At 41.0% G+C, this 24,599-nt stretch overlaps 1 pseudogene; it reads left to right on the top strand.

The window, feature by feature from the left end:
• On the top strand, positions 1 to 24,253 carry LOC131253041 (probable pectate lyase 4; annotated as a pseudogene).
• Positions 24,254 to 24,599: the final 346 nt, after the last annotated feature.

Genomic DNA, 24,599 nt, shown 5'->3' with positions numbered 1-24,599 from the left:
CAACGCCCCCTACTACTTATATTCCTCCTCCCCTCGGTCCCAACTCCTCCTACACTCCCTCAACGACAGCAGCTACCACAACGATGGCCCGATTACCTTACGCCCACGTCGACAACAGCTTGCGGGCCCTCGCCGGGCAGGCTGAGGGCTTCGGCCGCTCCGCCATCGGAGGTCTTCATGGATCCATCTACCACGTCACCTCTTTAGCTGGTATTTTTTGTCGCTTTTGTCAATCTTGTTGGAAGTTTGATTCGTTGTGGTTGAAACTGTTGCTGTCTGATAAGGATCGGATGGTGATGGGAATTCGCATGTGGCGATCTTCGATTGTGGTTAACGGAGAATTTCTTTTGGGGGAAAGATCGTTTCTTTTGTGGGGACACAGATTGCGTGGTGTGACACACACCACCGACCTTGGTGGTGTGTTGACTTGGCAAGTTCTGTGGGCCCAACACGATGTATGTGTTATATCTACACCGTCCATCCATTTTGCGAGATCATTTTTACGGTATGAGCTAAAAAAAGAGGACCAAACCATGGAAAGCAGTGGGGATTGAGCGCCTACCATTGAAAACTTCTTGTGGGCCACAAGTTTTGGATCAAGCTGATATTTGTGCTTTCCCTTCATCCAGGTCTGTGTGACCTTATGAACAGGTTGGATGGCATATAAACATCGTGGTGGGCCTTAGGAATGTTTTAGCAGTGGGCGTCATTGTCCCTGCTGCTTTCTGTGGTGTGGTCCGCTCGAGCTTTGGATCTGCCTCATTTTTCGGCTAATGCCCCAAAATGATCATGCAAAATGGATGGATGGTGTGGATATAACACATACATCATGGTGAGGTGCATAGAACTTTGCCACGTCAACACATCACCAATGTCAGTGGTGTGCCACACCTCGAAATTAGCATCCCTTTTGTGGTCCCACAATGTATGGTTTTTGTTTCAAAAATTGTACTGATTGGACAATCTTAACACCTGGAAGAAATGGGGCATTTCTTTTACTTTGGCTGTTTTTTGGTCTTTAAGGCGGATTTTGGTGAATGCTGATTAGATGATTAGGATGGTATTGTCATTGTGATTTTTGAGCTATAGACACTTGATAGTAGGCCCCACACTCCCATGTTCTGCAATTTTGGTTTTCTTGGATGTTGGACATGGATTCTGCATCCTTCACTATCACATGAATCGAAATTTGTTGAAGTTTCTGCATGGATTTCTGCATTTATGTTGTGTTCGTGCATGAATTTGCATATGTTGTCTGTGTTTTGGTTAATGCATGAATTATTAGTTTGCGTTACAGAAAGCGGTTTGAAGGCACAGACACTCGGCTGCCACCAGAGGCCAGATGCTCATGTGCATGCATTCCATGTACAAGGTACATTTGCTTGAGATGACAATGTATCAGGAAAACTCACTGAGTTATGGATGATAGATCTTTCATATTGGGAATGCAGCAAATGTCGTTCAGTGGGCCTTATATGGAGCTGAACTGTGGGATCTGTGCTGTATCCTATGAAATAAGATTGTTGATGTGCAGATTAATATTTCGTTTGATCTTGAAAAAAAACAAAGAGCTGGGCATCGGTCAAAGTAGGATCGGATTGGGCCCAACTCGATCCGATCCGAAGTTCGAATGACCTAACCCGAACTCGATTTGATCCGGGATCGAGTCCGGGTCACCTGACTTGAACTGATCCGAAATGTACATGACTTGATCCGATCCGAGTCCGACTCGGTCAAGAAAACCGAGTTGGATCGGATTGGGCACTGTTCGGATCGGTCCAGATTTAAATTTTTTCCTAGTGATCATCGTTGTGGGACCAATCGTTTCAACGGATCGGATGATGTATATGACATGTTGGCTATTTGCAGTCAATGAAGGGTAGCTTTACCGTCCATTGAGATGGATCAAAGAAATCTTCATGTCTGATCTACCTCGAAAGGCAAGTAACCTCTACGGAAGATGAGTAGTATAATCATTGCTGATCCAATAGCAATTGTAACCAAACCCGAAATGCTATGTAACATCGCGGAAGATGATGGGATTGAGCCGAAGACGTTAAAGTAAGAAGGTGAAGTTGCAGGCAACATGGTTGGTGGGTGCATATGAGGGAGGGAAAGAACCATTTGTGGGAAACACAGAAACTTCAAGCTTCTGTGACTTTTCGCAATGCCTAGGTGCTCCACTGGTGAAATAAAACTTCCCTAATGAAGTAATATTAAAAACCGAATTGCCACCATCCATGTGCAAAATGGGATCTGAGATGTTGCAAGCACTGAAAGGTTGTTCTGTCACTTGAATTACAGAATCTTGGCTTGGTGGATAAAGAAACACTGCAAAAAAAAAAAAAAAAAAAAAAAAAAAATAAAAAAAAAGAAAAAAAAAAAAAAAAAAAAAAAAAAAGATGATGAGATTAATCAAGTTATGGAAAGGATCTTTTGGATTTTCAGTTTTGGAAGAAAAAAAGAGGCATAAACAGTAATCTGAAGCACTGATACAATTAGAAAATAAAGGCATCAATAGAGGAGAGAAATGGGCTTTCCTTTTTATACTTGGTAGGAAAAGAAGCACTATAAAACCATATATATCAAGATCGGAAATGGGTCTTTTGTATCTTTGTTTTCTTTTGCATTATGGAAAGGTTGAGATAGAAACTTACCGAGAGAGTCTCCGATTTGAGGAAGTGGGTATTCCCCAAGCATCCAAATCTCTTACCTTGTATTGAATGCAGAAATGATATGTAACGAAACCCGGTCCGGATCGGATCCAATCGGATCGGCTCGGATTGGTATGGATCCGAACTTGACCTATGGATCCGAACTTGACCTAAAAATCTTTTGGATCTGGATTGCCCTACTCGATCTGCACCAATTCAGGCCGTCGGATTGGTTCAGATCGGGTTGGATCTGGTCGGATCGGGTCAGGATTGCCTAGCTCTAGGTAAAATTATGCAGTAGTAGCTTAGAGATTGAAGCTCTTAGCCGGTTCGCTCTCCTTGATTTCCCATTTTAATATTATTTTTGTTGTTATTTGTTACTCAAAAAAATAAAAATAATCTTGCACACTCTTTGATGTTTGCTTATATGCCCTGCTTCAAGAGCTGTCTGTTTTGTGCTCCAGGACTGGAATTTTAAGACACTGGTGATGGTAAGATTAAGTCTAGAAGTGGGTTATACGATTGGATAGGCAATGATTAGTTCAGGGAGCTCAGTAATCAGTGCTTCTTCTTCTTTTTTTTCTTCCTTGTGTTTGGGTGCATGGAGCAATGGGAAAGAGACTTGCTATAAACTCCCCTTTCCTCACCAACAGGTAGTAATTTTATAAGTTTAAAAATATTTCAACCATAAATTCTCTTTCCTCTTCGATCGGAACACAAACTCATCATTCTGCAATGTCATAATCCCTCATTATGACATTATCATAATCATCAAAGCATCATCCCCACTAATTGGGGTCGGCTACATGAATCTTGTTCAGCCATTCCACTCTATCAACCATATCCTCAGTTAAACCATAGGACATTAAGTCTTTTCTTACTATCTTCAGGCTTTGGCCACATCTTTCTGGGTCTTCCCCTTAATTTTTAGAGCCTTTAACTTGAACCAACTCACACCTAACTGGTCTGTTTCTTGGTCTCTATTCCATAAGGCCAAACCATCTAAGCCTACTTTCCCTTATCTTATTAGCTATCAGTGCTACTCCTAAGTTCCTGCAAATCCTCATGTCAGCCATGCTTATCCTATTAACATGTCTTCAACTGCTCAAGATTCTATCCCATATAACATGGCTAGTCTTATAGCAATTCTAAAAAAAATCTTTCCTTCAGTTTAAATGGAATTTCTAATATATTTGATACTCTTGACACTTCCCATACAATATGTTGAAACAAACACTTCCCTGCTGCTGCATCTGAATATGTTACTTCTTTCTGTCATGCTTCATGCAAATATGGGCCCAACAGCCATACAAATCGAACCAACCTTTCAACATTGCAGTCTGTCATTTGGATGGGCCCCATCAATGATCCCCCATTGCCTGAAAAGTCTCCTTGGTTAGAGATTTTGAACGATCAGATTGGGTTTGCATATTGACTATTTAGCCAATAGTTCTATTAACAAATGAAAGATCAACCAATCAATTAGCAATGAGTTTCTAATGGGAGGGACTTTTGGTGGATGATCTATTTAAAATGGGGGCCCACCAGCAAGGTATTCAAAAATGCTAAAGGCTATTAGAAAACAATGTTGAGGGCCTTATACAAAACCTTAATATGTAGCCTCCCAAAGTAAACCAGAATTATGGGGTAATAAAGCAATGAAATAAATCAAAGTATAAACCATACGATAAAAGAGATTTTTACGTGGAAAACCCTCGAAGAGATAAAAACCACGGGGCCTCGTCCAAATCAACAATCTACTATGAAGTAGAACGTTACAACCTTCTTCATTCATGTAGGAGTGGATAAACAATAAGAGAAATAAAGAAAATGGAGAGATCTCACCGATTACTAGAACGTGGAAGCGCTGAGATATAATAGATCACCTCTATGAGCATAACCTCCCTTCCGCAAGTTTCCTCTCTCTCTTTCTCTCTCTCTTTCTCTCTCTCACACCTTTGATAGCCCTAAACCCTTTAGCAAACCATTGCAAAGCTTTAGGAAACTCTCTTGCATTACCTCTTGCATGCCCTAGAAAATCCTAGGAACCTCATATTTATATTTTAGGAAACTCTCTTTCGCACCCTTGCGAAAACCGCCTCACAATTCCACATCCTGCACAAAATCGGATTCAAATCTGCGTAACCAGGACTGGTCAAGTAGGCTGTAGGACTGGTTAAGCACTGTTCACTCAACTAGTCAAGCCGGCTCTCGACTGGTCGAGCACTGTTCACTCGACCGATTAAGCAGTGCTCTTGACTGGTCGAGCAGTGCGGTGATTCCACTATTTGTGGCATCTGAACCGCACCTCATATCCTTTGACTTAAGGAGGAAAACCCCATCAAATCTCCTCCTTTCCAACTCAGGAGGAATTTACATTCTTCAAGCTAGCCAGGTTTCTACAAACCTCAAACTTGCCATTGAGCAAAGCCTTGGTTATCATGTCTAACCCATTATTGTCCATGTGGACCTTCTCAAGCCGTAACACCTTCTGTTCCAAAGTATCCCTGATCCAGTGATACCAAATCTCTATGTGCTTCGACTTGGAGTGCTGACTTGGATTCTTGCTCAAGTGTATAGCACTTTGACTATCACAATAGATCACGTGCTGCTTCTGCTTCAAGCTAAGTTCCTCTAGGAACCTCTTCATCCAAAGCATCTCTTTACATGCCTCTGTGACTGCAATGTACTCGGCCTCTGTCGTCGATAATGCTACGACCTTTTGTAGCTTGCTCTGCCAAGAAACCGCTCCCCCTGCAAATGTAAACATGAACCCCGATGTAGACTTCTTGGAGTCTATGTCACCTGCCATATCTGTATCTGTGTAGCCCTCTAACACAGGTTTACCATCACCATAGCATAGACTTAACCTGGATGAGCCTCTTAGATACTGTAGTATCCACTTTACTGTTGCTCAATGTTCTTTACCAGAATTGGCAAGATACCGGCTGACAACACCAACCGCATATGCTATGTCTGGGCGTGTACACACCATGGCATACATCAAACTTTATACTGCTGATGCGTAGGGTATTTTTTGCATCTCTTCCACCTCTGCCTTTGTCTTGGGACACTGCCTGTCGCTCAATCTGAAGTGACAATTTAATGAAGTACTGACTGGCTTTGCTGCATTCATATTGAACCACTCTAGGACTTTCTCAATATACCGCTCTTGTGACAGCCAAAGCTTCCTATTATTTCTGTTATGGGTTATCTCCATTCCTAGGATCTGTTAGCCGGGCCTAAGTCTTTCATCGAAAACGACTTACCCAACTCCTGTTTCAACTTGTCGATCTTCTTGATGTCTTTTCCCATGATGAACATGTCATCAATGTATAACAGAAGAACTAAGAAATCACCATTTGAGAACTTGCGTGTGAACACATAGTGGTCCGACTCCATTCTGTCATACCCATGCTTCAACATAAACGAGTCGAACTTCTTGTACCATTGTCATGAAGCTTATTTCAACCCATACATGCTCTTCCTCAGCCCACACACATATGCTCTTTGCCCTTGACTTCGAACCCCTCTGGTTGGTGTATGTAGTTCTCTTCTTCCAGGTCACTATGGAGAAAAGTAGTTTTAACATCTAACTGCTCTATCTCTAGATCCATGCTAGTCGCCAACCCAAGCAACACCCGTTTAGATGTCATCTTCACCACTGGTAAGAATATCCCCTCGAAGTCTATGCCTTTCCTCTGACCAAACCCTTTTAACCACAAGTCTGGCCTTGAACCTTATCTGTGAATTCTTCTGCTCAACTTTCTTTCTGAACACCCACTTGCTGCTCAAAGCTTTCTTGCCCTTAAGTAGTTTCACTATATCATAGCTGTGGTTCTTATGCAAGGATTCCATCTCCTCTTACATAGCTTTCAACCACTCCCCCTTATGCTTGTCGGCTAGGGCCTTACAATAATCTTCTGGCTCTCCCCCATCAGTCAGCATAATGTACTCATGTAACGAGTACCTCTACGATGACTATCTGTCCCTAGATGACCTCCTCACCTGTGGCTCAATAGGTGGATTAAGTGGGGGCTGCTCCCCTAGTCTATCTTTTAAAGGAACTCCCTCATCCTCTACACCTTACTGTACTCCCCCGTTATCAGGTATCACGAGAGAAATAATCGGATCCATGTCCTCTAGCTCACCTGAACTAGGCCGGTTCTTCTTTGGCTTACCAATGTCTTCTATACACTGATCTTCAAATAAAACCACATCTCTGCTCCTGACGAGCTTCTTCTCGGTCGGATCCCACAATCTGTAATCGAACTTTTCATCACCGTACCCCAAGAACACACACTGCCTGATCTTCATATCGAGCTTGGACCTCTTGTCCTTTGGTACGTGAAAAGATGCCTTACATCCAAACACCCTGAGATGACTGTACGATGGATCCTGTCCAGTCCACACTTTCTCAGGTACTTCTCCATTCAACGGGGCTGATGGAGACCTATTTATCAGATACACTGCTATGTGCATTGCTTCTCCCCATAACGTCTTGGGCAACTTCGCATGGGATAACATGTATTTGATTCTCTCTATAATAGTGCGATTTATTCGCTCAGCCACACCATTATTTTGGGGGTCTTGGGAACCGTCTGTTCATGCCGTATACCCAGGGACTTACAATACTCATGAAAGTCGCCAATGTATTCACCACCATTGTCAGTGCGGATGCACTTCAATGATCTGCCTATCTCTCTCTTGACCATAGCATGAAACAATTTAAACACACAAAAGACCTCATCCTTGGATTTCAAAGCATAAACCCAAACCCTCCTAGATGCATCATCTATAAAAGTGGTAAAATATAATGCCCCACCTAAGGTTTTTGTTCTCATATGACCACAAACATCAGAATAAATCAAATCTAATGCAAGCACTTTATTAACATGAGAAGCAGTTTTAACGAATGAAACTCTATGTTGTTTCCCTAATAAACAATCAAGATAAGTTTTAAGAGGTATATTTGTCACATCTGGAAGGAGCCGCTTCCTCGCTAGTAGCTGAAGCCCTTTTTCACTCATGTGGCCTAGATGCCCGTGCCACATGTCAATAGCTGGCTCTTCCACTGCGTTCAACCCACCCTTGCACACATTGACACTTGCCTTGTAAAGGATACAACACTTCTTTCCTCTGGCTGCGATCAACAAACCGTTGATGAGCTTACAGCGCCCACTAGCAAATCGGCTTTCATAGTTATCATCATCCAACCTTCCCGTTGACATCAAGTTTAGGTGAATGTTTGGAATATGCCTCACATCCCTGAGAACGAATGTGTAGCCCACATCGGTCTTCACACAAATATCACCGACTCCTATGATCTTCAATACGTTAGAATTTTCCATCTTCACCGTCCCATAGTCACCTGACTTGTAGCTTGTGAAAAAGTCCCTACATGGAGTCGCATGAAAAGAAACTTCTGGGTCAATCACCCAGTCGGTGTGTTGACTCGTAGCCGTGAGATAAACATCATGATCTGCTGAAAGAATAACTACAACGTTGCCATTTAAAGCGACCGCAGTGGAATCTGATTCATCTTCCTTCTCTTTTCCTTTTCCTTTCTTGTCGTTCTTATTTTTATGACATTCATGCTTATAGTGGCACTTCTTGCCATAATTTCAGTATTCAACATCCTTCCCAGTACTCGACTTGCCTCTTGATTTATCTCGGGCCTTCTCGCCCTTCATGTTCTTTCCTCTCCCCCGTTCCCGTGTCACAAGGGCTTTTTGCTGAGTAGACCCTTGAGACTTCCTCCTTGTCTCCTCATTGAAGAGATGGCCAGTAACCTGTTCCATGAAAATCTTTCTGTTTGGTATGGAGTTACTTAGAGACACTACTAATGTCTCCCAACTGTCAAGCAATGAACTAAGCAATAACAAAGCCTTCAATTCATCTTCCAGGACCATCTTCATAGCGGAGAGTTGGTTCACTATATTACTGACCTCATTCATGTGCTTGGCCACAAAATCGCCATCTTTGAACTTGAGATTCATAACTCGTCTTATCAGGAAGATTTTATTATTGGCTGTCTTCCTCTCATACAACCCTTCTAGTTTCAGCAATAGGTTAGAGGCTGAGGTTTCTATAGATGCATGGTGAAATATGAAATCATCCAACCATTGTCTAATAAACCCCACCGCCTTTCGGTCCAACTTCTTCCAATCGTCATCAGACATATCCTTGGATTTTACTGATATGCCTAAAATTGGAGAATACAGGTCCTTGCAATAAAGCAAGTCCTCCATCTTAGTCTTCCATATGGTTTAGTTAGAGCCATTGAGGCTGTTCATCCTTGATGAGCCACCTTCCATAATTCAAAAGAACCGATCCCAATCCGTTCAATGAACTTAGCTTTGATACCACTTTATTGGGGGCCTTGCACAAAACCTTAGGATCTAGCCTTCTAAAACAAACCAGAATTATGGGGTAATAAAGCAATGAAATAAATCAAAGCATAAACCACATGACATAAAAGATTTTTACGTGGAAAACCTTCAAAGCGGTAAAAACCACGGGACCTCATCCAGATCAATAATCCACTATGAAGTAGAACGTTACAACCTTCTTCACTCATGCAGGAGTGGATAAATAATAAGAGAAACAAAGAAAATAGAGAGATCTCACCGATTACGAGGACGTAGAAGCGCTAAGATATGGTAGATCACCTCTACGAGCATAGCCTCCCTTCCATAAGCTTCCTCTCTCTCTCTCACACCTTTGATAGCCCTAAACCCTTTAACAAACCCTTGCAAAGCTTTAGGAAACCCTCTTGCATGCCCTAGAAAACCTTAGGGACCTCTTATTTATATTTTAGAAAACTCTCTTTCACACCCTTGCTAAAACCGCCTTAAAATTTCGCATCCCGCACAAAATCGAACTCAAATCTGCATAACCAGGACTGGTTGAGCAGGCTGTAGGACTGGTCGAGCACTGTTCACTCGACTGGTCGAGCCGGCCCTTGATTGGTCGAGCACTGTTCACTGAGCTCGCTGGACATTGAGTCGAGTGACCCTCGACTGGTCGAGCACTGTTCACTCGACCGGTCGAGCAGTGCTCTCGACTGGTCGAGCAGTGCGGTGATTCCACTGTTTGTGGCATCCGAACCGCACCTCATCTCCTCTGACCTGAGGAGGAAAACCCCATCAAATAGTACCAGCAGGAACCATTATACGTTAACGAGCCATTTTAGGTTATGGAAAAAATGCTCCTCGAACAGCCATTAGGGACCTATCAGGACTTATGGAATAGATAGCATAATAGTAGCTGGCCAGGTAAAAATTGCAGTTTTGCTTGGCTAAGAATTTCCATGGGATATTATTGATGTCTTGTTACGTAGGTTCTCCTGATCATGCATGCATGTGGATTGTGGACATGGGCATACACAAACTTAGACAAGAGAACATGGAATTGGTGGAGACCTCTGTAAAGAATTTTCCTTTTTAATCCTACAAGTTGTACTAAAAAAACAGGAAAAAAAAAAAGAAGAAAAAAATGAAAGAAAAAAAAAGGGACTATACCGTGTCTCTCAGTGAGGGCCCTCTCTTTAAAGTGCGGTGACCATGGGGGTTTTCCTCGATCAATTCCATGCCTTTACTCAATCAATCTCAAGGCTAAATAAAAAAGTCTCACACAACGAGCGTGATGTGAGCAGCAACATTTTGACTGACAATCAATCCCATGCCTTTTTTTTTTTTTTTTTTGGAAAAGGAAGAATTCATTTCCCTAAAAGGATTTACAAAACTGGCTCGCATCAACCAGGATTTGGGTTCCCACAGACAAAAAGGCGAGGGGAGCCTATCGTAAGGCAAAGAAGATAAAAGAAAAAAAAAGGAGGGAGCGCAGGGGAGTAGATCGTACGTCCCCCTCCTCACCGAGCCTAGGGCCAATCTGTTAAGGAAGAGTAGGCCTCTAACCATTGGAGGGAGGTTGGAATGATCTAAAAACAAACTCGACCTTTGACATTGGCTCCTCAATTTGGCCAAGGCATCCGCTGGTCCGTTACCTTCTCTAAGAGTATGAACAAATTTTACATTTCTAGCTTTGGAGAGGTTGTGTATTCTATCTATCCATCCTTTCCATTTCCAACCGGGAACAGCATGACCCGAGAGGAAGTTCACGACGAGGAGCGAATCAAATTCGACAAGAATATTGGGGTACCCCAGATGAAGGCAATGCTGACGCCCATCATGAATCGCCTGAAGCTCCGCCCAAGTATTGGAGGCAACGCCATAGCCCGTGTGGAACCCAAAGAGGAACTCACACCTCTCGCCTCTGCAGACTCCTCCCCCTCAACCACACCTGGATTACCCCTAGCAGAACCATCAATGTTTAATTTGACCCAGCCCAGCGGGGGCTTCCCCCAAATCACCACCTAGGATGAACATCAAGGCTGGGTAGGCACTGGAATGCCCATAGCCTCAAGCACCCTACTCATTGAATCGGACCGGGAGGGAGGAATTCCCCATCTGTTAACGATGAGATGAACCCAACTATAGATGCGAGAGATGATCACTCCCTGCTTCATAGTCAACCCTTTATATCTCGCCAAATTTCTGCTCTTCCAAAGTTTTGGTCTTTCAAATTTCTGCTCTTCCAAATCACCACCTAGGATGAACATCTAGGCTGGGTAGGCACTAGAATGCCCATAGCCTTAAGCACCCTGCTCGTTGAATCAGACTGGGAGAGAGGAATTCCCCATCTGTTAACGATGAGATGAGCTCAATTATAGATGCGAGAGATGATCACTCCCTGCTTCATAGTCACCCCTTCATATCACTTCATGCCTTTAAGTAGTCACTATATTGCACATAGTTAAGCTCATTAACGACAACTTCTTATTGATTTCCATTGTTGTTGCAAATGTAGGCTATTGTGGCCTTTTTACTTAGTAAAAATAACTTAGAAGGGAATAGGAGAAAACTAATTTTTGTTGTAGTACTTCTTCATATATAAAAATGAAATCCATACACATATCTATAGTAAAAAAAAAAAACTAAGGGACATGACTCTTCAACAAAGAGACATGAACCTCTTCAACTAAGGGACATATGACTCTTCAACAAAGAGACATGAACCTTTTCAACTGAGGGACATGTGACTCTTCAACAAAGAGACATGAACCTTTTCACAAAAGTGCATTAATTCAACACTCCATCTAAATGCACTTTCTGAATTACTCCCAACATCTCTCGAAGATGACAAAAACTTTCTTTAGGGAGTGCCTTGGTGAATATGTCAGCCATTTGTTCTTTCATCTTGCAATACGTCAACTTGATCTCGCCACTCTCAATAACTTCACGGATGAAGTGATGCTTAATAGCAATATGCTTCGTCTTGTTATGATATACTAGATTTTTTGCAATTGAAATGGTTGACATGTTGTCGCAATATATGGTAGCTCCTTCATTTTTCTTTTCGCCAATATCTTCAAGAATTCTTTGTAACCATATTTCTTGAGAAACTGCAAGAGATGCCGCCACATACTCTGATTCTGCTGTAAATTGAGCAACGGTACTTTGTTTCTTTAATGCCCAAAAAAATATCCCGGATCCAAGAGAGAAAGTGTATGCTGATGTGCTTTTCATATCATCTATGGATCCTACCCAATCACTATCTGTATATCCTACCAATTTTGAGTTTGGAATAGGAGTATACATGATTCCATAATCCAACGATCCTTGGATGTATCGTAACACCCTTTTTGCAACTCCTAAGTGAGTTTGCTTTGGACAATTCATGAATCTCGAGAGTAAACTTGCAGCAAACATAATATCAGGCCTAGTAGTAGTGAGATACAAGAGGCTTCCAACGATACTTCTGCACAATGATTCATCCACCTTTTTTGAACCATCGTCTTTTATCAGCTTCTCATTTACTACAAGAGGAGTAGTAACTGGGTTGCATCCTTCCATGTTGAATTTTGCAAGAATAGATTCAGCATACCTTTTTGAGAAATGAAGATTCCATTTTCGTCTTGAGAAACTTCTATTCCCAAAAAATAATGCATCATGCCAAGATCATTCATCTCATATGTCTTCATCATATGGAGTTTGAACTGATGGAGCATACTATGATCATTTCCCATGAGTATCAAATTGTCAACATACAATGTTATGATGAGAATAGATGTACCTTCAGTCTTGACATATAAGGTAGGCTCACACTTGCTCTGATGAAACTGATTCTTGACAAAATAACCATCGATTTGGCTATACCAAGCACGCGGTGCTTGCTTTAGTCCATACAATGCTTTCTTCAACTGATAGACTTTATCTTCTTTGCCCTCCATTACAAATTCTTGTGGTTGAGCAACATAAATTTCTTCATCGAGGACACCATTCAAGAAGGCTGATTTGACATCAAGCTGAAAAATGGACCACTTCCTTTGAGCTGCAAGTACAATGAGGGTTCGTATAGTCTCTAATTGAGCAACCGGTGCAAAGGTTTCATTATAATCGATGCCTGGTTGTTGTGTACAACCTTTTGCAAGGAGCCTTGCCTTATATTTTTGGATTGAGCCATCTGAATTGAGTTTAGACTTGTAAACCCATTTTACTCCAACAACATCTTTGCCGCTTGGATGATCAACTAACTCCCAAGTAGAGTTCTTCTCGATCATGCAAGTTTCCTCTTCTATAGCTTTTACCCAATTGTCTTCTCGAGCTGCAACTTCAAAGCTTTCCGGTTCTATAACCGAAAAATTGCAACGCTCATATATGTCTCTCAGACTCTTCATTTTTCTCGAGGGCGATTCAGATGAAATACTTGAACTTGTTGATGGAGAACTTGATGATGCAGATGGAGTAGCTTCTGGTGAAGAGAATGGAGTTGTGAGTCCATCATCTTCTTCATCATTTTCTTCTTCTGTTTCTTCTTCCACATCTTGAGTACTTTTCGGCTCATCTTCTTGTATAAGAACGGCTTGTTCTTGCATATTTTTCTTTTTCCAGTCCCATCCTGTACTTTCACTAAACAAAACATCTCGACTAATCATTAGCTTCCCCGTCTTAAGGTTATATACTCGATAACCTTTTGATAAAGTATTATAACCAATGAAAATGCAAATTTCAAATTTTTCATCAAGTTTTTGATACTTTTGAGATGGAATATGAATATAACAAATGCAACTGAAAATTTTGAGATGTTTTACAGGAGGCTTGTGACCTGACCATGCTTCAATCGATGTTTTGCCATCCACAGCTTTTGTAGGACTCCGATTAAGCAAGTAAACAGTTGTAGACACAGCTTTAACAAAAAAGTATTTGGGATGCCTTTCTCCTTCAACATAAAACGAGCCATTTCGACAATTGTTTTATTCTTTTGTTTTGCAATGCCGTTTTACTGAGGTGTATGAGCAACAGTCAGTTGCCTCTCGATTCCTTCTTCTTCACAATATGTCTCAAATTCCTAAGAGACATACTCGCTGCCACAATCACTTCTTAGCATCTTGATTTTGAGGCCACTTTGTCTCTCAACTTGTGATTTGAATCCCTTGAAGATCGAAAGAGCTTCTGACTTTTGCTTTATGAAGTACACCCACATCATTCTTGTATAATCATCAATAAAGATGATAAAATACAAGCTTCCACTAAGTGATGGAGTTTGCATTTTTCCACAAATATTAGTGTGGATCAACTCCAAGGGCGCCTTTGCTCTCCATGCGCTTCTTGAGAAAGGTAAAGGATGATGTTTTCCCAATGCACAACCCGAGAAAATGTCATTTTAAAATTTGATAGATGGTAAACCATCTACCAGATTCTTTTAATCCATCAACTTCAATCCATGAAAGCTCAAATGCCCCAGTCTTTTATGCCAAAGTCAAGATTCATCAAGTGTCTCGACTTTCCGTGCATAATCAATCGAATATTGCAACTAAATAGGAAAATTACGATTTTTCTCCATATTCACCTTAGTAATCACTTGATTTGTGCCATTCTTGTCATAGATAATGCAAGAATCATTTTCGAAGAATATAGAGTGCCCATTTTGAACAAGTTGCCCAACACTTAGCAAGTTTTGATCCAAGTTAGGAACAAGTAAAATATGTTTTATATACTTGACCCCTTTCTTGGTTTCAATGGCAATTGTTGTTGCGCAGCACACCAACAACGTAGTGAACTGAGATCCAATCTTTGGTCTTACCCACAAATGATAAACAAGAAGAAATATAAGCTAGAAACAGATCAAAGTAATCTAAACAAACCACAAGACAAGATATATGTGGAAAAATCCCAAACTAGGGTAAAAAACCACGGATGGAAACTTTCACTATAAAGAATAAAAAAGGTTACAAGGCAAAATACTAACCTCTCCCTTGGAAGAACAAAGAAAACCATTTTCTTATACCTTAGAATTATTTTTTTATATTCACCTTCACTTTAGAATAGCCCCGGGGACCCTAATTTATAGTTTTGGCAACTTCCCTTTCGCACCCTTGTGAAAGGCGACTCAATTTTCTGCAGTCCACATCAAGTCCGGAAACGAATCTGCGTAACCTCGACTAGTCGAGCGGATCGCACGACCGGTTGAGCATGGTCCACGACGGGTTGAGCACCTCGGGCCCAAAAACTGATGCTCACTGGACTTTGAGTCGAGCCAGTCCACGACCGATCACGACCAATCGAACAAACCCCACGATCGGTCGAGTAGGGACCACGATCGGTCGTGCATCCCCCAGATGTGGCTCCACATCTCAACAATCTTTCACTTGGAGACACATCGCAATAAACCTTTGTCTTTTTCATCTGAAATATACCACCTCCCCATCTTTAAGCCTAAAGACTAATCAAAGATGAACAGAGCTTCAACTTCTCTCGTGTGACCGCCTTGGTCAGCATATCCGCAGGATTCTCACTTGTATGAATCTTCTCCAGAGCAATCGATCCATCTTCCAGTGATGAATGTATGAAGTGATATCTGATGGCAATGTGCTTAGTCCTTAAATGAAAGGCTGAATTCTTAGCCAAGTGTATTGCACTCTGACTGTCACTGTACAACTTGCAATATGCTTGCTTCTTACCCAACTCTTCCATGAAACCTTGCGTCTACACCATCTCATTGCATGCTTCTGTAGCCACAGCATGTTCTACTTCTATCGTACTGATGGATACTATTTTCTGTTACTGAGAGACCCAACTGACTGCAGCACTATCCAGAGTAAAGACATAACATGTAGTGCTTCTTCTGCTGTCGATATCTCATGCCAAATCTAAATCCACGTAGCCTTGTAACTTGATTTCCGATCCACCATAGCACAGCCTTACATCCTTAGTACCTACCAAGTATCTAAGGATCCACTTCACAGCTTCTTAATGTTCCTTTCCAGGGTTATTTATGAACCTGCTAACAACTCCCACTGCTTGAGCAATGTCTGGCCTCATGCTCACCATAGGATACATGAGACTCCCAATAGCTGACGCATATGGGACTTTAGCCATGTAGTCTCGTTTCTCTTGCGTCTTTGCACCTTGCTCCTTAGATGACTTGAAGTGGTTGGCTAATAGAGTCCTAACCGGCTTAGCACCTCCCATATTGAATCGATCAAGTACCTTGAAGCTTACCCTCTTTTGCTTGCCATACACGCAGTCCTCGTAGAATTCCAAGTCAATAGACTTTAGCCCTGGTAGCTTCTCTTTTAACAATAGCACCTTCATCCCCTTTTCACTCATATGTCTCAACATCTGATGTCATAACTGCCCATTCACTCCAGTTGATGTGACTGCGAGTGAACTATACGATCCTGAAGTCACATATAAAGTATCTTCCTTCTTGCCTCGAGATATCACCAAGATACCTTTTGTGATCTTTTAAGAATCACTAGTAAATGTTGTCACATAATCGGTATCGGCCAATTGCCTCACTGAGATCAAGTTTCATTTCAAACTCGGTACATGTCTGACATCCTTCAATTTCTAAGCCGTTCCATCTTTCTGATTGACATGAACATCTCCCATTCCAACAATACTGCACGGCTCATCATCACCCAGGTAGACTCTCCCAAAGTCACTTGACACATAGTCATGCAGAACTTCCTTACACAAAGTGGCATGAAACGAAGCACCCGAGTCTATAACCCAAGACTCATTCCTCACATCAAGAGACAAGATCAACGCCTCTATGTCATTCTCCTCAGATAGATTCACTGAATCCTTCCTGCCTTGAGAGCTTCCTTCTTGTTTCTTAAGTGTCATGCAATCACGTTTCATGTGCTCCTTCTTCCCACAATGCCAATACCCATCTTTGTCTTTTGATCCCTTGGACTTCTTCCTCGACTTAGAACGCCCGTGTTTATTACCTTATTTGTTCAACGATCTTCATCTTCCTTCAACGTTTAGAGCATTCCCTGAATCCCCTGAAACTCCTGATGCCTTTCTTCTAGATTCTTCGCTGAGAATTAGACCGGCCACATTATCAAATTTTAGCTTTGTCGACCCTGAAAAATTACTCACAGCAATCACCAAACCATCCCAACTGTCTGAAAAATTGGACAAGATCAATAACACCCTGACCTCATCCTCAAAAACAATGCCAAAGAATTCCAACTGGCTCGTGACTGTATTGAAATCGTTTAGATGTTCAGCCACACTCCCACCATCTGACATCTTCATGTTAAATAACTGTTTCATAAGATGAACCTTGTTAGATGCTGATGGTTTTTCATACATGGTGGCTAGGGCTTTTATTAATTCTTTTGTAGTTTTCACCTTGGATATATTGAAGGTGATGCTCTTAGACAAAGAGAGTCTGATCATTCCTAAAGCCTTCCGATCCAATAAAAACCATTCATCATCTGTCATCTTTTCTAGTTTCTTCTTTTTTCCTCCTAGAGGAATATATAGGTCCTTCTGATATAGATAATCCTCCATCTGCATCTTCCAGAAGATAAAATTTGAACCATCTAACTTCTCAATTTTAGTCTTCCATTCTTCCGCCATTGCTCCTAATAGAACTAAACTAATAGCTCTAATACCAGTTGTTGCGCAGCACGCCAACAACTCAATAAACCGAGATCTAATCTTCGGTCTCACCCACAAACGATAAACAAGAAGAAATATAAGCTAGAAATAGATCAAAGCAATCCAAACAAACCACAAGACAAGATATACATGGAAAAACCCTAAACTAGGGTAAAAAACCACAGATACAAATTTCTACTATGAAGAATAACAAAGGTTATAAGGTAAAACACTAACCTCTCCCTTGGAAAAACAGAGAAAGCCCTTTTCCCACACCTTAGAATTATTTCTCAATATTCACCTTCACTTTAGAATAGCCCTAGGGACCCCAATTTATAGTTTTGACAACTTCCCTTTCACACCCTTGTAAAAGGTGACTCAATTTTCTGCAGTCCGCATCAAATCCGGAAACGAATCTACTTAACCTCGACTGGTTGAGCGGACTACACGACCAGTCGAGTGGATCCCACGACCGGTCGAGCACCTCGGACCCAAAAATCGATGCTCGCTGGACTTTGAGTCGAGCCGGTCCACTACTGATCACGACCGGTCAAGCGGACCTCACGACCGGTCGAGCAGGGACCACGACCGGTCGTGCGTCGTCCCCCAGATCTGGCTCCACATGTCAACAATTGTCCCTTTTCCATTTGCTTCCACAATAACACCATTTCCCATACAGACTTAAGATCTGACGGATGAGTCGATATTTGTGAATATCTGATCATCACATGTCATATGATTGCTGCATCCACTGTCCAAGTACCATATGTCTTCAGTTTGAGTGAGTGAGTATTAACATGCAAAATACATGTTTTCTTCAACTTTTTCTTCAGAGAAGTTTGTAGCTTGCTGATTGTCCTTGAAACAACAATCCTTCTTTACGTGTCCAAACTTTTTACAGTTAAAACATTGAGGTTTGCCTCGATTCCAACACTCACTTTCAATATGGCCAGACTTTTTGCAAACATCGCAGGTAAGATTTGAAATTTTACCTTTGTTTCGATTTTGCCATTTCCCTTGCATCGATTTTCCACCTTTCTTGTAATTGCCTTAATTCTTTCCTGGACCAGCTTGTGTCTTCTCAGTAGAACTTTGTGAACCAATTGAAAGTTTTGTTTGAAATGTACTTTCAACTAATTTTTCTTCACGCCTCAACAATCTTTGTTCATGTGATTCTAAAGAGCCCATCAACTCAACTAATGATAAGGTTGAAAGGTCCTTAGATTCCTCTATTACAGCAACAACAACATCATATTTTGCAGAGAGGCTTATTAAAAGTTTCTGAACCACCTTTTCATTAGAAATAGAATCTCCATAGATCCTAATCTGATTCACTACTTCAATCACTTATGAAAGATAATCTTTCATCTTTTCTGAGTTTTTCATTTTCAGATTTTCATACTCCCTCCGTAGAGTTTATAACTTGATGGCAATCACTTTAGACGTACCTTTGAACTCCTGTTGTAAAGTGTCCCAAGCTTGCTTTGAAGTTTGAGATGGAATGATTCTAGAGAAGATAGAATCAGAGACACTTTGTTAGATGAAGAAGAGGGCCTTGCATCTTTCTTCTTATTATCCTTCAGTTGTTCTTGTTGTATGACTGAGAGAGATGTGAGATCGATTGTAGTTGGATAACCGGTTTCAACAATCTCCCATAGCCCTTGAGATTGGAACAAGGTCTTCACTTTGATGCTCCAATGATCAAAGTTCTTCCTTCCAAAAATGGGAATTGCGGGATGAATCATCGCACCATTCGTTGCCATTGATTCTACTTTTGTAGAAGTTTCTAACACCCAGTCAAGACCCGAAACTAAGTTCTGATACCAGTTTGTAGGCTATTGTAGCCTTTTTACTTAGTAAAAATAACTTAGAAGGGAATAGGAGAAAACTAATTTTTGTTGTAGTACTTCTTCATATATGAAAATGAAATCCATACACAAATTTATAGTATAAAAAAAATCTAAGGGACATGACTCTTCAACAAAGAGACATGAACCTTTTCAACTAAGGGACATGTGACTCTTCAACAAAGAGACATGAACCTTTTCACAAAAGTGCATTAATTCAACAGCAAATGTACCATGATTTTGGTCTGTCATCTGCAACTTAGCTACCAGTGTCAGTCGGCCGAGTCTTGGATGCTCTATTTTTTTCCTTTTCTCTCTAAATTGTTTCGTGGAAATGGCAAGGAAGTGGTTCCCATGTAAGATCGTGTTTCTAAACTACAACTTCATCGCCTTAAATATGCATTTGCCTTTTCAACTTGGGCTGTGCTATTATTCAGATTTTTTCACCATTTCTTTAATGGTGGCGAGTCATTGACTAATTCATACACGTAACCAATTGAAAACCATCCAAATCGTGGGCCACATTGTGTATGTAGCATTTATTAAATATATCGCAATTGGATGATCATATCCATGTTATAATAGCCTGTTCAATTTGGACTGTTTGCCCTTTTTACTGTCCGTTTGATGGCCATCAATTGTTGGTTAGGACTGCAATGTGATGTGGTATTTGGATGAGTGGCAGTTGACACACATGTACACTGACATGTACCATGGATGAATCACCACCATCTAATAGGCCTGTCAATGGGTACCCAGATCATAGGCATGCGAGATACCCGACCTGATTTAAACAGGTCTGATCCTAACACTGGAACCATTTTTTACGTAGTTGGGTACCAGTCAAGTACCGATTTAATCTTTCATGTTAATATTATATATAGCATAGCATAGTAATTTATCTTTCTCGATCATTGGTTTTGTATCTTTGCTTTTTCATCTTGCTTGATGTTCAAAAAACTCTCTCTCTCTCTCTCTCTCTCTCTCTCTCTCTCTCTTTTATAGGTACCTGAAAGATACCCAAACTTATTTTTTGGTTTGGGCCTGGTATCTTGAATATGGTACCAGAGCTGAACCTGACCGACCCCATTAGGCGGGTCCTACTATGGGTACAACAGCAATAAACTCAAACTCGAGCTGTTGAAAGCCCTGCCGGCTAAGCAATGGTGCAAAACACACATTGTAGTATTCCTTTGAACAATCCTCCTTTTAGAAGTCTGTGTTTGGTGGTTACTAGTTTGTCTTTATTGAACTTCATTCATGAAACTCATGCGCCCCCTAAAAAGTGCCTTTCTCTCACTACCCATTTTGTGCATTTCGTTAGCTCTAGTAAGTTTTTAAACCCAGACTTTTGTTGCATTTGTTTCTAGCAGCATCCCGTATCGATTCCAGCAACAAGGTGATATCTACCGTATTAGCTTTTGGCTGTCTTGCTTAGGTTAATTTGTTATTTTCTTTTTATGTAGATGATGGAAATGGATCACTTCGTGCTGGGTGTCGTATACAAGAACCACGTTGGATAGTTTTTGAAGTTTCTGGCACCATTCATCTCATTTCTTACTTAAATGTATCATCTTATAAGACAATCGATGGCCGTGGGCAGAGGATAAAACTGATGGGCAACGGTTTACGGTTTACGGCTGAAGGAATGTGAATATGTCATTGTATGCAACCTGGAATTTGAAGGTGGTAGAGGACATGATGTTGATGGCATTCAAATAAGGACCAAGTCAAGGCACATATGGATAGACCGTTGCAGCCTGTGTGGTTACGATGATGGACTGATTGATATTACACGAGAAAGCACAGACATTACTGTTTCAAGGTGAGTAATATGCAATAGCTTGTTAGCTAATTGTGCTGTCCTCAGCCATCAGGGCTTTCATTTCGAGCAGACATGTCTCAGTGGGAGTACCATGTAAGCTCAGGAGCCGAAACCACTACAACTTGTTCTGCTGTGGGTGGAACAGTTGTGTTGCGCAGTATCTCACTAGGAACATATAAATGTTTCTGGGGTGCAACTCGGTTTGCCCTGTGTCTCTACATGCTTTTTTTTTTTTCCTGAGTTGTCACATCTTTTCTCCAAGTTGACTTTGTTTCAACGAGTTTTATTACCTTGGAGCGAACATTCAATGCTAATCAGATTCAATGATTTATACCAACAGATGTCACTTTGCACAGCATGATAAAACGATGCTTATTGGAGCAGATCCTACACACACTGGAGACAGATGCATGAGGGTGACGATTCATCATTGTTTTTTTGACGGGACTATGCAGCGGCATCCTCGTGTTAGATTTGCAAAAGTTCATTTATACAACAATTACACAAGGAATTGGGGTATATATGCTGTGTGCGCCAGCGTAGAATCTCAGGTTCCAATACATTTAAAAACCATTTGATCATGAAAGTATAAAGCACTCATTTTTTATTTTTTTTTCTTCTTTTTCTAACTTTTCAGGTTTGAATTTATTTTTCTTTTGGCAATTTTTTTTTTTTTTTTTTTCCAGATTCTTTCTCAGTGTAATATATATGAAGCTGGGAAGAAGAAGGAGGTATTTAGATATACGACAGAGAAGGTAACTCAGTTGATGCTTTTACCATATTTGCACATTAACTTCTTCTATATGCTCGTTATTGTAGGACATAAGATGGAATTCATGCACATTTAAAATATACAGTGAAAGGGCTTCTATTTGCTTGGTTTCTATCTATTAATGATGTATAGTTTTAAGTATAATATGGCAGGCAGAAAGTGGAGATAAAAAGTCGATTAAGAAACAAATAGAAAGCAAGCAACTCCTATATATGGACCAAATAGTAGATTCTTCATAAAGTGGTGTGCAGATCATATCATAAAATAGGCGGTTGGTCACTAATTGATTTTGTCTGTTGTTTTTGAAGAGAGCCTGTAGTTTTCCTTTGTGCTTAATCATATTTTAATTAAAAAAAGTAAAAAAGTTTAACTACTTGAGGAGTTTTGCATGGGACTTCCCTTTTTTAACTCTATGGAATTTGGAACTAGTTTCTCGCCTAACAAGGTTAATCAAAAAGACAAATGCAAGCTCCAACACCAGGGTTCCAAAAGGTCCAATTAGGCACTGAGTTATCGGTCAGTGGGATTATTCTTCTTCCATCTCAGCTGTTGTGACGGTTCACCTTAACCTTGCCAAACATCACTAACTGTTTGATATAGGCTGTTGCTTAGATACAGGCATCTATCTCCATTGTACGTAACTATAGTTTGTGGCTGGGTAATCTTCTAAAGTTTCTTCGAATATGTCCTAGTCACTTGGCATGGGGTGGACCTAATAGGGAAAAGAGCAGTCATTTGAATCATGAGTCTCTGAAAGCTAGTTGTTAAACTGTTAAGTGGTCCAATAAGGAAGAGTGGCTGCTTTTGTATAAAAATGATGGTAGAAGGAGAGAGCTTTCTAGTATTTCTGGGTTGAGAGACGGTTGTCTTGAATGTAAAACTCATTACTTACGCGAGGAGGCAGATTCTACATTCTTGTCTGATATTGATAGATACCTGATGCAATTTTCATCGGATGTTGGAGATTTGTGAATGGATGGTTTGCTGGTCGGGGCATAGAGTTTGTAAGAGAACTATACCTGTGATATTTGTTTGAACAGAATTATAGTCCCGAGCATCAGATCAGAATTCCATATATATGAGGCCCATGATTTGGTTATCCGGACTGTTGATCTGTCAATCCACCGTGTATGGGTTGCCCTCAAAATCTCCCAGATTTGAGGTCAACCTCCGGTCTACAAATAGGGGATTAAGAAAAGAAGACGGCAGTTATCCACACGCAATGGAAAATAGGCCAACGATCAAGAGTCTGGGAGATTATGCCCAACATGGAATTCCATCCTCCTTCAATGTGGGGCCATCATATCAATGGTCTGGATCACTGAACTGCGTTTCTAACATGTTCAGAATCCTGCATCTCACCGTACCATACATTTGGTGAGGTACAGGGCCCCTTATGTGCCTCTCTAATGATTCTTGCCAGAATAGTCTGTTTGTTGATGGATGGCTTGGTTCATATTCATATGCAAAGTGTCATGTTTATGTTCTGTGTGATTGGAATTCCATACATGTGGGACCCGTTGTTCCATAATCTAGACTGTTGATCTGATTGGCTGCCACATGCATAGAATTGATTAACTTTGCATGTCCTCCATTATAGTTGCATTCCGAGTGAGTTGGGCCTGATAATTCCAGTTCTTATCCAGCCTAGGGATGAGGAGATCATTAGTAGAATCTCCAGTTTCTTAGTGAGTTGGGCCTGATCTGGCGTCGTTGGTGTTGTATTCTTTTGCTCGTTTTGTGAGCCTCCCTGATAATTTTATTTTATTTTTTATTTTTTAAAATTTTTTTGTCATCTTTCAAAAAAGAAAAAAGAAAAAAGAAAAATCCAGTTCCTATATTTGGTTGCATGTCAGTGCTTTTTCACTTTACTCGTAGCTGTTTGTATGGTGAGACTGAAGTGGTGGGGTATTGTGATGCTGGTGCAGGCAGCTGATTGTGAAGAGGCTGCATCTGGGTGGGTAAGGTCTGAAGGTGATCTGTTCCTAAACGGTTCTCAACCTTGTTTAGTCACCGGGCCTGGCGTGGATTCTGTGTTTAAGGCAAGCGAATGCTGCTCGACATTGACTATGGAAGCTCCGTCGGTGGGTCTGAAAGAGGTTCTCCAAATTTGTACAGGATGGCAGGCGATACCGAGGCCACCGGAGAATGTTTCAACAGCGTAAGAGGCTCCTGCATTTGGGTATATACGCTTGAGTCTGATCTACTGCCTATTCTAGTGGCTAAATTAATAAGAGTGCTGTGTTATATCCTCAACCGTCGGATCCGAATCCGACTGTGATCGATTTTTGGTGTCCAACGAGCAGGTTCTGTACTTGAGCAGCTGCTGGGCTCCACTGCCTGATCACTATCATATCGGTGTATTCTTTATACACCAATACTGGTAATCTACTATTTCTTATACGTTGAATACTACTTATAAACATGGTTGCAGAAACTTACAGTTATGGTTAAAACCCGTTATATATGGAAATATATGTTTTTTATTTTTATTTTTGTTGATTCTAAATACATCTTCATGTGATTAGTGGCATAGTTCTT

This window comes from Magnolia sinica, chromosome 8, assembly GCF_029962835.1.
Source record: "Magnolia sinica isolate HGM2019 chromosome 8, MsV1, whole genome shotgun sequence".
NCBI classification, from domain to species: domain Eukaryota; kingdom Viridiplantae; phylum Streptophyta; class Magnoliopsida; order Magnoliales; family Magnoliaceae; genus Magnolia; species Magnolia sinica.
Note: the sequence above shows the minus strand (reverse complement) of the source record. Positions and strands in the feature narration are given on the sequence as shown.